A 13292-nucleotide genomic window follows, 5' to 3' on the forward strand; every position below is an offset into this window, starting at 1 on the left:
AGAAATCTTAGTTGTCTTTGTAGTTGGTCCTGTTATTGAGGATCAAAAAAATCTCATCAATGACTCTACCAGGTTTAATATGACATTTATATAATTGTAAGGACCAGTTGTATTTTAAAAAATTCATTTTTGATGAAAACTATACATGCTTATTAAAGCACTTTGACTTTCTTTTTTTGGGTAACTGCCACCTGAAAATATCTCTGAATATTGTCTGTAAGGGAAAATATTTTCAAAAAAGTAGCAAGTTATATGAGAAGGTACGTAATCCCAAATCAGAGAATCAAAACAGCCAAAATATATAAACGGAATGTGTGTATATCTATAAATTATATATGCCATGTACTATCTTCCTTCTATTCTGCAATAGAGAATATTATTCTTTTCTTGTATACTCAGGAACATAATAGTAATGACATATTTCTAGTGATCCCCTAGAAATCTTGATGAGGTTGACCAAGAATGGGAACCTGTAGTTAAGCTTCGTCATGGAGGCATGAAATAAAGGAAGTAGCAGAGGAAGCTGGGGCAGGGTCCACTAGCTCCTTCTCTGCCCTGTGGTTCTATGTGGTTCTTGCAAAACCAGCCTTAGGCAGATGACAGCAGGGCGAAGGATGTAGACCCTGGAGATGAATCAGAATGAAGTCTAGAGGCTCTGAAGTGAATTAGCAAGAGCTCTGCACCCAGTAGAAGAAGGAGGAGAATGCCAGCCAACCCATTCCCTTTCTTTCTCTAACTTCTAAATATTAAAAAATTTATTTTTTAATGTGTTTTTCTGGGAGGAATGATTAAAATGTCTGAGGTGAGGAGGGAGAGAGGAAAGTGGTGAAAAGGCCAAAGGGGTGGGGAAAAAAATTGAATTGCTCTGTGGCTGATTGTGTTCTTCCAGCTCTATCTATGATAAAGAGAATGGACAACTGGGTATTTCCTCCTGGACAGTTGCTATTACACTGACTACTACTGGGATCAGAAGCTTTGCCACTGTGGGGGACTTGGAAGAGAATTATTATTGAGAATCATTTGTAATGGGATTTTACTTCTAGTTATGAAAAATTTGATAACCAAATTCATAATACAAATGATTAAAAAGGGCTTAAAGACTTTTAATGGCAGAATTGGTTAAATGATGTATTAATCATAAATATCAGTATCTTTCTAATTCATGTGTCTCCTTGGGCATATTGAATATATAACCTGTGATCTATCTGGACTGAAATGGGCCTTATTGAGACAGCATTCTGGAAGACGTGTTTTTTCCCCTTGCCCTCTACTAATCTGAAGTTTTACTATGGTCATTCCTAGAAGATATTCCACAAAATTTCTTAGATGAATTGATCTCAAGCACAATTCAACGTTTATTAGTTTATCAGCAGGGAGACTAAGGAATGTGCTGGTCCAGAAAGGGTATGACAATGGAGGGGTTTTAGAGTTGGCAAATGATGCTTATGTAAGCAGCTAGTTTTAAAAAAGTATGAAAAATTGCAGTTTCATTTCAAAGGTCACTGAAAAACATCAAGTCCACACTGGTCCTTGGGAAGGAAGTCCGTGGCAGGATGGTCTAAGTTGACAAGCGTGCAGACTCTCAGGCCCAGTGAAAACAATACTTCTCAGAAGCAAATGACAAGAGGCTGCAATGTGGCCAATAATGGGAATAACAAGACTTCACCCCCCAGTTATGTTACGGCTAATAACAAGAAAGCATGAATGGCATTGAGGGTCTGGGGCCTGGCTGCCAGGTAACAAGGTCTCAATTTTGAGCTGCCCAAAGCCAGTGGTTTTTCTCAAATGCAAATAAATTTGCTCATTTCTTAGTTTTGGGACAAGCTGTTTTACTCCCTTTGACAAAAGTTTCTTTGATTTGAAGTTGATTAAGAATGACTATAACAAAATATGGCCTGTATCTTGTTTCAACGCCCACCGGTCTGACACCTGCTGGTGTACTGTGATCCAGTTTTGGTACTAACCACCCAAAGTTAGTGCAGACCCCACAAGGTGAGGACTCAGTCCTCCACAAGACTGTCCCCACTTCAGATGCCAGGCACACTTTGGGGGTCCCCAGGCTACCTGCACTTTTGACCAGCTGGCTACAAATTTGGGACATTCCCACAGTCCTCTCAGGTTTGATAATTTGCTAGAATGACTCACAGAACTCAGGAAAGCACTATATTTATGTTTATAGTTTTATTATAAAGGATACAGAACAGGACGAGACAAATGAAGAGACACGTGGTGCAAGGTCTGGGAGAGTCCCGAATGCAGAGCTTCCCTGCCCTCTCCGGGGGAGTCAAGACCTGTCACTCTCTGAGCACATGGATGTGTTCACCAACCAGGAAGCTCCTCTGAGCTTTGGTGTCCAGTTTTTATTGGGGTTTCATTACGTGCGTTTGACTGATTAAAGCGTTGACCAAGTGACTGAATGCAGTCTCTAGCCCTCCTCCCCACCCCAGAGGTGGGGCTGTTGCTCAAAGTCCGGACCTTCTAATCAGGTGGTTGGTCTTTCTGGTAACCAGCCCCATCCTGAAGCCATCTAGGAGCCCCCCTGAGTCATCTTATTAGCATAAACTCAGGTGTGATCCAGGTCTCCTGAATAACAAATGCACTTCTATCACTTGGGAAATTCCAAGGATTTTAGAAGCTCTGTGCCAGGAACCAGGACAAAGACCAGACAAACTCAACTATACCATAGCGTGAGAACACAGGTAATGTGGGCACACTTGTATACAATGAGAAAAAGCCATGTGAAGACACAGGAAGAAAGTGGTCATCTGCAAGCCAAGGAGAGAGGTCTCAGGAGAAACCAGACCTTCCGACACCCTGATCTTGGACTTCCAGCTTCAGAACTGTGAGAAATAAATTTCTGTGGCTTAAGGCACGCAGTCTGTGGTATTTTTTATGGCACCCTTAGCAGACTAAGACAGGGCCTTTTCTTGTGCACTTGCTCAAAGTTTGCTTTTCTAGAGTCTTTGTCAGTTGCACTCCTGGGGAGACTCTAAGATGTTCCACAAAATGCCTGCTGCTCATTTACTACCTGGGGATGGGTCCTGGCTCCACGTGGGGTGGTGATTCTGCCAGTGCCGCTGTCCCGCATTCAGCCTCCTGTGCTCTGCTCCTTCGTGCTGTCTTCTCTCCTTTTCTGTTCACAACTGTGCTGTCCTAGGCTGTTCCTTACCTGCATTTTGTGTGGCTTCCTGTTTACACCATTAAATCTGTCTCGGGCTGGAGCCACCCTGGGGCTGTTTGTGTTGAATGACCTTATGCCCACTGTCAGGTGGATTAGTCTTGTTACGTATAATCATTCTGCTGGAAAGCTACAGGAAACAGACACAGAGGAATTATGTTAGTTAGTAAAATAAATAGAATAAAATACCAAACTCCTAACCTCATGTTTAACTGTCCTTTCCACACTATCCTTGAATGGGTTCACATTTGTGCGCAAATGTATAGAAAATTTTGTTGACTGTCTTTCCACCTCTCCTAATGTGTGGACCCATGGCAAACTACTTGTCTTATTAGTATCACCTCGTTAGATTCTTGGACTGTAGGAACAGGAAGAAGCAATTCATAGGAATAAGCTTGGCTTTTCTTAACCTTCCTCTTCAGAGGTTCTGAGCAAAGAGAACAAAGAATCCAGATCACCCGAAAGCTCTAATTAAAGGGAACTGGACTGCATACCCAGATGATGACTTTGCTACCAGTCATTCTTTGTAAAAAGTGGCTGGTGAATTCATCCATATCAGGCATTGATATATCCATACCTTCAATTTTTATTAAAATCAGTGAGAATAAAGGCCTCAGTTTTCCCACCTGAGATTAAAAAGTGTTCTAAAAATATCTTGTTATAAATGACTTGTTTATGGATACCCAAAAGAGTCCATAAAAGATGGAATATAGATATAATTTAAGGGAGATGAAGTTTAGGGTTTTATGAGATTAAAAATAAAGGATGCAGAGGAAGTGTCCAGCACTTCCAGTCAATCTGATGGATGCTTGAATTCTTCCCTTCATCATCTTGTCCTTTTGCCAGCAGTCCTCAGGTTGAAATGACTAAAATGGAGATGATTCACCCCAAAATATGCAGGTCATGTGACGAAGAAGAAGAATAACCATCTACCAAGAGGACCTGTCTTACTAAAACTTCTGCATCTCCTCTAAGGTTTAAAGACAACTTGCGTCTTTCCAATCAAGCTTCTCCAGTGTCTTCAGACTCAAGCCTTCTTGCCACAGACTCCTGCTTCTAGTCCACATTCTCACAAATCCACAGGCACCATGTTTCATGATTCAGAAGAGTTTTTCCCTTTTTAATGAGGATGCAATCAGGATAAGATCTGGAACAACAGCAGTTTTAGAATTAGTCATGTTGTTTGTTTTTAAAGCCCAAGTTAATAACTCTTTCAAAATAGATCCAAAACTGAGTGGTCCAATTGTAATAAAAATTATGATGCATAGCCCTGCACATCACAAGGCACTGCCTTCCCTCGGCCAGTTTCTAAATCCTTATGTATTGTTTTCTCAATCTTTTCATGTCATTAATAGAGGCAGATGGAAAAGCGGCTTAGCTCTTTGTCCCCTCCCTCTGTTGGCTCCTCTACTGAGTTCTTCTTTTTGCCCGGTCAGACCCACTTTCACCCATCCACTCCTGGGCAGGGAGTCTGGCCCACATGGACATCATTAACATACTCTGATGCCTTCTGGCTTCTGGTTGGGTTTGGCTAATGAAAATCACCAGCAGGAGATGGAGATGGGGGTGCAGAGGGAGGTGGGGGTGTTTATTCCAGTGGCTTGTTCTCTTCCAGTTTAAAAGGGATAGTTGCATCCCGTTTCCGATGGGTGGCCCTTTTCTTGTAGCTACTCTCTCTGGGTGCCCAGGATCTCCCTTTCCTGAGACCCTTCAGGCCTAGAGGTGGTAACCAAGGCACTGCAGTATCTATTGTTAGTTTCATAAGCCTTGTCTCTGCCTTTGTAAATAGTCCCCTTATTAAAATCTCAAATAGTCTGATTTGCAGAAGCCGTCTATTTCTAGCTGGCTCTCTGATTGACACCACTTTCTTGTGTTTCTCTCTCATCTTTTCTCTCTCTTTTTTTTTGTTCTCTCTCTTATCCTCTTTTGTTCCTTTCCTTTTCTCCAGTGTCTTCCCTCTGACTACCATTTTTCCTTTCTATCCCTATCTCCTCTCTCTGATCTTCATTTTCTCTGTCATTTATATTTATGCTTTTCATTACAGTAATACTGCCTTTATTTACCTTATTTAGAGATGGAGATGAGCTCCATCTGTCACTATAGACTAGTTGGTTTTATATGGATGGAATCACAGAGTATGCACACTTTTTGTCTGGCTTCTTTCACTCAACCTAGTTATTTTGAGATTCATCTATGTTGTGTGCCTACCAATAGTTCATTCCTTTTCACTGCCAAGTAGTATTCCATTGCATAGATATACTACAATTTGTTTATACACTCACCTGGTTTGAAAAATGTAAAAACAAGCTATTATTGCTGCTGGGTGTAAAAATGGTGCAAGCATTTTGGAAAACAGTTTGGCAGTTTCTTGAAAAGTAAAACACACATCTGTTATATGATCTGGCTGTTCCACTTGTAGGTATTTTACCCAAGAACATTGAAAGCACATGAAGACTTTTACATGAATATTTGTAGCATCTTTATTTATAATAGCCAAAAAATGGAAACAAATCAAATGTCCACCACCAGGTGAGTGTATAAACAAATTGTAGTATATCTATGCAGTGGAATACTACTTAGCAGTGAAAAGGAATGAACTATTGATAGGCACACAACATAGATGAATCTCAAAATAACTAGGTTGAGTGAAAGAAGCCAGACAAAAAGTGTGCATACTCTGTGATTCCATCCATATAAAACCAACTAGTCTATAGTGACAGAAAACAGATCAGCGGTCACCTGAAGGCAGGAGGGGGAGGGGGTCTGGGAGGATGGGGACTGGGGATTATGGAGGTACATGAGTTACCTTTTGGAGGTAATGAATATGTTTACTATTTTGATTGTGATGATGGTTTCATGGGTAAACACAAGCCAAAACTTATCAAACTGTACTTTAAATACGGGCAGTTAGTGTGTCAGTTATACCTCAATAAAGCTGTTAAAAATAACACACAATGATGGGCTTCAAGATAGTATATTAGTTTCCTGTTGCTGCTGTAACAAATTACATAAACTTAATGGCTTAAGACAATATAAATTTATTCTCTTATAGTTCTGGAGGTCAAAAGTCCACGATCACTCTCACTGGACTAAAGTCAAAGTGTTGGTAGGACTGGTTCCTTTTGAGGTTCTCAGAGGAGAATCCATTTCCTTGTATTTTTCAGCTTCTAGTGGCCACCTGTATTCCTTGGCTTGTGGCCCCTTCCTCCTCCTTCCAAGGGCATCACTCCAGCCTCTGCTTCCATCATCACATCACCTTCTCCTCTTTGTAGCAAGATCTCCCTCTGCCTCCCTCTTATAAGTATGCTTGTGATTATATTTAGGGCCTACTCAGATAACCCAGGATAATCTCCCCATCTCAAGATCCTTAACATAATCACATCTCCAATGTGCTTTTTGCCATATAAGGAAACATTCACAGGTTCTGAGAATGAGGATGTAGATACCTTCAGGGGCCATTACTGAGCCTGCCTCAGATGGTATATTGTTCACTCTGCAAAAATGCATATTGCATAGTGTCTGCGAATGGCTTATTTTCTTCTGCTTTGCACTGAGGTCTTTATAAGTTAGCCCTGGCTCTTGAAGAGAAGAGAACAACCTCCAAGTTGGATAGTACCTGAAAAAGCTCACTGTGCAGAAATCATTGACTATGTTATTTCTTGTGTATCCCCAGTGTTGCAGGCTAAACATTTCAAGCCCATTTTCACATGAATAAAGGGCTTGAGTGGCTGGGGAAGGGTGAGCCCTTAGACAAATGTTGCCATTTTGCCCAAAGCTAATCCCTATCTTACAGGCTTCAATCGGCCCTTTGTTAACTCATCTCTAATCAGATCCTCCTTTAAAACCCTGTCTTTGCTGATCTGATCAGTGAGGTGCTGGGAAAATCCTCACCACCTGATTAGTCTGTAGAAAGCAAACATCAGGGCCCATATGTAGAGAGACTTCTAGAGAAGCTGCTGAGATGGGGCTCTCATTCCTAAAGGAGGATGGACTCTTGGGTTTCGCTGACCGGTGCCCCTGGCCTGGGTGAGCCTTCTCGGAGGAGTGAGGAGGCTGGGGATAGGGTGTGTTATGCTGGGGAATGGAGTTAGAAAGAGAATTTTCCTCTTAAGAAGCCCCCAGGGACGGCAAATGGAAGCAGAGCAATACTCTTGCTGCCCCCAGCCTCTGGGTGGCAACCTTGTGTCTGAACTCTGGTCCACACCAGCAGGAGGCCCAATTTGTGGAAGCAGCCCTGCCCAATCCAAAAATGTCTCCAAACTGGGAGTTCTCCAGGGTATGATCTCCTCCAAAAGGGAGAGAGTCATGAACAAAGGACAAATGCAAGACTTGAATCTACGTGAGTGATAACTAGTGGTTGAACCTTGGGTACCTCTAGCATGCCTTTGGGGCCCAAAGGATAGTTCTTAGTTTGTAAAATGAAGGGCAAAGGCTAAATTACAAAGTACTTTGCTGTAGGCAGGGAAGAAGGTCCTATTTGTTCCTGCCAGGTTTCCTCCATGCTGCTTGGAGCCTGGGGACTCTGGCTGTCTCTCCTACGCAAAAGGTCAGGTAAGGAAGATGCGGAGGCCTGGGGAGAAGGGAATGTTATGCAGGTGTGGACATAGCTGAAGTTCCTTCCCTCACCTGAAGGGATCAGCAAAGGCCCAGGAAGGGTGGAGACATCTTGACTCCCAGGAGAGAAAGTAATTCTTTTTTTTTTTTTTTTTAATTTTTTGTTTATTGCAGTAACATTAGTTTATAACATTGCATAAATTTCAGGTGTACATCGTTATACTTCTATTTCTGCATGGATTACATCATGTTCACCACCCAAATACCAATTACAACCCATCACCACACACATGTGCATGAGAAAGTAATTCTTAATAGGCCATCAGGCCCCAGGGGACAGCCCATACCTAGCTGCTGTGTGATTTTTCTGCTTGGACATTGACAGATCTTCCCACAGGGTTCCTCCATCTGCCTGAAGATACTGGGGTGGGTCCTGGATGTTGCAGAATGGGAGTCTATGTGGTATACAAGAAAGGGAGTGGGCCCAAGGGCCCGGATTGAGTGGGACCACAAGGGCGTAGAATCCCCCAGCTCTGCCCTGTTAGACACTTTCTCTGGGATGTCTATGCCCCGGCCAGAGCCTGTAATCAAGCCTTCAAAGCTAATAAGATGATTTCCGCTTTAAATGAAATTGTGGATGAAAAATGGGGATGCAGGAAACAGACTAATGGTTCTACTGTTTTTCCCAACCTTTCCCTTCTCAATAAAGTGCAGTCATCTGACTCCTTGTTTATGTGCTAGGAAAATGATGACTCCTCTGAGAAGCTCTTAGCAATAATCATTTTGCTCCTCATTCCCTTGTGTCTAGCTGGGTGGGGACAGGCGGGAGAAATGATGACAGAGATGGGCAGGAAGTCACGGTTGGCCCCTTAGATGAGCATCTGGCTTCCTATCCAGTATCACTAGTTGCCACATTTTCAATAGTCAATAACATTTCCATTTTGTCATTACAAAAGCATGACAAGAACACATTCTTATTATTAAAAAACAGAGGAAAAACAAAAACCTCTTTTTACTTAACTCCTCTGGTTTATTCCCTTCCTCAGAAATATCTATCCTTGTTGATTTGGGAAATATCTTTCTCCAAATATGTAGTGGTTTGAAAATATGGCCATAATTATTTGTTACTACTTCCTTCAAGAGGTGGAGCCGAATTCCCCTCCCCTTAAGTGCAGAATGTACTTAGTGACTTGCTTTTAAAGCATAGCATGTGACAGAAGTGATGGCTTGTGATATCTGAGATTAGGACTTGAATGCTGTTGAGTCTTGCTCCTCTTTCCTGCTCTTGTGGACCACCTGTCTTGGGGAAGACAGCTGCTGTGTTGTGAGGACACTCAAGTAGACCTAAGGAGAGGCCCATGTGATAGGGAACTGAGGCCACCTGCCAAGAGCCATATGATTGAGCCATAAGGAAGTTATTGTTATAGATTCTGCCACCTGTGAGGGCGCAGGCTCTCTGATGTCAGGGGCAGTCTGCTCCTCAGGGTTCCCTGTTCTTGAGAATGAGCAGAGGACAGAGTGTATAATCCCCAGGTACACTTTTCTCCTGACAGAGAGTACCTGAGGGTTTATAGTGTAGGTATGTCTAGTTCCAGAGCCTGGGTGATGTGGTGGTTGCTGATATTGCTGCCGGGAATACCCTTCAGGATTAAAAGATTTATTACCCCAGCTGCTGGATGTGCTGCTGGCAGAAAGCCTTCAACAATCAAACCCCTCAGGGGGTTCTTTAGCTGGAGGGAGCTGCCATGCCCAAGGTCATGCCCCCTTCCCAGCAGCCCACGTCCACCGATTGATTAATGGGTGGTCCGGAGCCCGGCCCTCTCACTCTGTCTCAGGAGAGCTCTGAAAAGTCATCCCATCTTCAGAACTCCTTGCGGATTGACTGAGGTGTTCCACTGAGACTGCATTGCAGCCAGACTCCATCCTCTGCCCAGCCCTGCTTCCCTCTCTTCGCTTTCGCAGGTGTTTGTACCATAAGCATTCCTTAATAGACCTCCTGCATGTTAGTCCCCATCTCAGAGTCTGCTTCCTCAGAAACCCAAGCAGGGAGAGTGGCTGCCAGGAGCATTCTACGAAAGCAGATGGTGACATAGGGTTTTAGAGCCAGATTACTAACCACCCAGCTGGCATCACTGGAGGTAGACAGAGCACCGATAGAAGGGAGCGGTGCAATTGTTCACAGGTTATGAATTGTGATGGTGTCCTGCTGGAAGGGAACCCAGCAACTGTTACAAGCCATTGGAGAAATAAGGGGGAAGTAATAACTATGTTGATGCTCTGGAAAAGGATAACAAAAAGCTGAGAGTAATTACTCAGTTACTAAAAGCTAAGTGTCAAAGCTAGAGGAGCTCTTTGGAGGCGTATAAAGAGGCTCTTATCTCCTGCAGCCAGGGGGCAGAGAAAGCTGAGAATCAGGCTTACTTCTAAGAGTGGAGGAGCTCCAAAGGAGGTTCAACTCCCAACGAAGTCAGGTCTGCTATGCCGATGACGGGGCTCTCGATGGGAGAGAATGGGACTCTATACATGAGATGGGCCATCAGAGTTGAGATCCCAGAGTCTTGAATCCTTGCCTTCCCCTGGGAACCGAGGGGTGGAAGCAGGACTGGTCCTGTTTACCATCGCTCCCAGTGACCAACGTGGGGAGAATCTTTCCCCATCCCTACATCTCTGGGTTCTGTGAATGTAAAGCATCCCCAAAGAGGAAATGCTCTCACCTGGAGAAAAGCAAGAATTCTATTGAACCATAAGCTACGGCTGCCATATGGATACTTTGGGCTCCTTGTGACAAGGAACAGCAGGGAAATAGAGGATTCACCATCCTGACAGGACTAACTGACCCTGATCACTAAGCAGATGGAACTGCTGTTACACAGTGGGGGCAGGGAGGATCACAATGAGAAGGCAATATGGGAAATCTCTTCAAATGCGAATCTCTTTCCATTTGATATAGAAATTTACTTTATGGATATATTCGCAAAAATATGCCAACATATATGTATATGAACGTTTATGTTGGAATTATTTATATTGCAAAACTAAAAAAAAAAACCCCAAAATAACCTCCTTGGAAACTACCTAATATTTGTCAATAGGGAGTTGTTGAAGTAGATTATGGTATATCTACCTTTATTATGGCACTATGCATCGTTAACAGAATGAAGTAGATCTATATGTGCTCATCTCCAAGGTATATAGTGCAAAAAGTAATGTGAAGAATAGTCTATGTACATCTTTTGATATAAATAAAAAGTATATACATATGCATGCTGATATATGCACACACAATATTTTTCTGAGCAATACATAGGCATTTTTTTTAGGCGTGATTTCCTTTAGGGAGTGAAATTGGCAGGTTTTTAAAAAAATTTCCATATCTTTCTATGATCGTTGACTTATCTAACCATATCCATGTATCAGATTGCTTTCATTTATAAATAGTTAATAGCAAATGTCTGGGAAGTGGTATTATGAGCCATTTAAATTTTATTCTTTACAATTTTTTGTTTTAAAAATGATTGAATGCTATTTAAGAATATCCAGAATCAGGAAAATAAGCGAGGAGCAGGTTAATATTTTGTTCCCCGCTTTTGGGCTTCAAATCATTTGTGAATTAAATTCTAAAACTTCAGACAAAGCAGCCTGGTGAAGAATCCATTTGTGTGTCATCACCCGGCAGCTCCTCCATCGGCCTCCCCACCACCGCAGCCTTCACGGTAAGAGGAGCCCTCTCTCACCGGGTTATGTGTAGTTATAACAGGTGTGTGTGTGTGTGTGTGTGTGTGTGCGTTGAGTGGTGTGGAGGGATAATGCCCTTTCCTCTGGGTTACACTCGGTCAAAGGGGCACCACATAACAGTTGACACAGTCTCGCAGTATTACCGCTCAGAGCCGCCCTGAGCCCTTTGGGTGGGGCATGAATCTGTTTCTGGGCTGGTAGGGTCAGGCCAGGCTCTGGCATCAGCTGAGCTCCCTTTCCACCCTGCCTTCCTCATGCTCTCCATCTGTGGATTCTCTCAGGTCAGGGGGATGGCGACATGCTAGCTGGTCTCAGTCAGTGTTGCTCCAGCTCCTCAGGTATGCAGCCGTAACCCTGGCTGTCAAAGGGACTCAGGTTCCTTCTTCTCAGGAGTTCTGCTTCCGTGGAAATGTATAGGAGCAAAGAGAGAAATGTTTGGGTTGGTTTGGCTCCCTAGCAGCATCCAAGAACCATCTATCATAGTCCAGTGGGTTTGTCAGGGGAGGGCTGATGTGACTCCATTTGCCTACAGAGTCTGAACCCAGGCCCTCCTGGGACCTGATGGTGTCCTGTTTACCTCTCCCTGGTGTGGGCCTTGCTTCTGTGTACTGTCGTACCCACTCCTCCCTCTCTGATGATTGTAGTCTAGGGTAGGGTGTCTCTTGTTCTTCCTGGCGTATTTCTAAGAGTGGTGGACTGAGCAGTTTCTTTCATTTTAGGGAGGGCATGTTTCACTATTTATGACAAATATTCCATATCTGTGATCCTCTCCAGTCAGAAGTTCTTTGAGATGATGTCGTTGGCCCTGGCCAATCAGAGAATCGAGTCATCTCACTCCCCCATCCTGCGAATGGCCCCACAGATAGCATAGGTTTTAAACTGACCGTTGAACCTGCCTCTCACCTTGTCAGCCTTGGCCGTGTTCATCTAGATGGACGTGTGGTCCTTGGAGCTGATGATGCCGTTGCTGGCAGAGCATTTCTGCTGCATGTACAAGTCCATGAACTCGCTGGTGTTGTTCTGCATGTTGAGGCCACGCCTGGTGCCATCACCACCTGGGTAGTTTCTTGATGATTCTTTTCTTCAGCTCTGTGACCAGGTTGCACCAACGTAAACTTCAGAAAAGAACAAGACAGTAGGGCCAAATGCTTTCTTCCTCTGCAACAAACGTCCTCTGCTCTGCGCTGAGGCTCAGGCTGATTGAAGTGCTTCACATATTTTAAACCACTCTGTAACTTGGGACCTGGTGTTTTACTACAGTGAAAGTTACTGCACAGAGTCCCAGTGGCCATTCCCCTGACTCTGCTTGCTTCATCAAGAAGAGGTGAGTTTATGTGTCATATGGAGAACCTTCTCAGTTTTCTGTAGTTAGCACAACTTCTGAGCAAGTCAGCCATGCTGAAGTTGGCCTTCTGGGCTCATTTCATAAAAGATCTGGTCAAAGGTCCTAGCTCTATCTTTGTTTCATGTCCATGGAAATAGCATGTACCTCTCACCTGATTTAGGGTACTGTGCCCACACTCTGGCTCTGGTGCTCATTCTGCTCTACTTGAGTCCCCAAGTCATGGGACCCTCTCATCTAAGTCTCATCAGTGTTGACATTAGTAGGAGGGGTGACAAAAGTAGTCAGGGGAACTAACAAATCCATGATATGGAAGGTGGCATGGAAAAACTTTTTGTTTTAAACTGTCGTGAGAGAGTATAAAATCCCAGATCAGCCATATTCAGGCTGATGAAGAGACTATGAAAAACATGGGAAAAGACTATGAAAAACATGGGAATCATTTTAAAAACTAGTTTTAAAAAAATTTGTAGAAGACATGTA

At 43.4% G+C, this 13292-nt stretch overlaps 1 pseudogene; it reads right to left on the reverse strand.

The window, feature by feature from the left end:
- Positions 1-12241: 12241 nt before the first annotated feature.
- Positions 12242-12493, reverse strand: LOC131405757 (small ribosomal subunit protein eS21-like; annotated as a pseudogene).
- Positions 12494-13292: the final 799 nt, after the last annotated feature.

Source organism: Diceros bicornis, chromosome 5 (assembly GCF_020826845.1).
Source record: "Diceros bicornis minor isolate mBicDic1 chromosome 5, mDicBic1.mat.cur, whole genome shotgun sequence".
Lineage (NCBI taxonomy): Eukaryota > Metazoa > Chordata > Mammalia > Perissodactyla > Rhinocerotidae > Diceros > Diceros bicornis.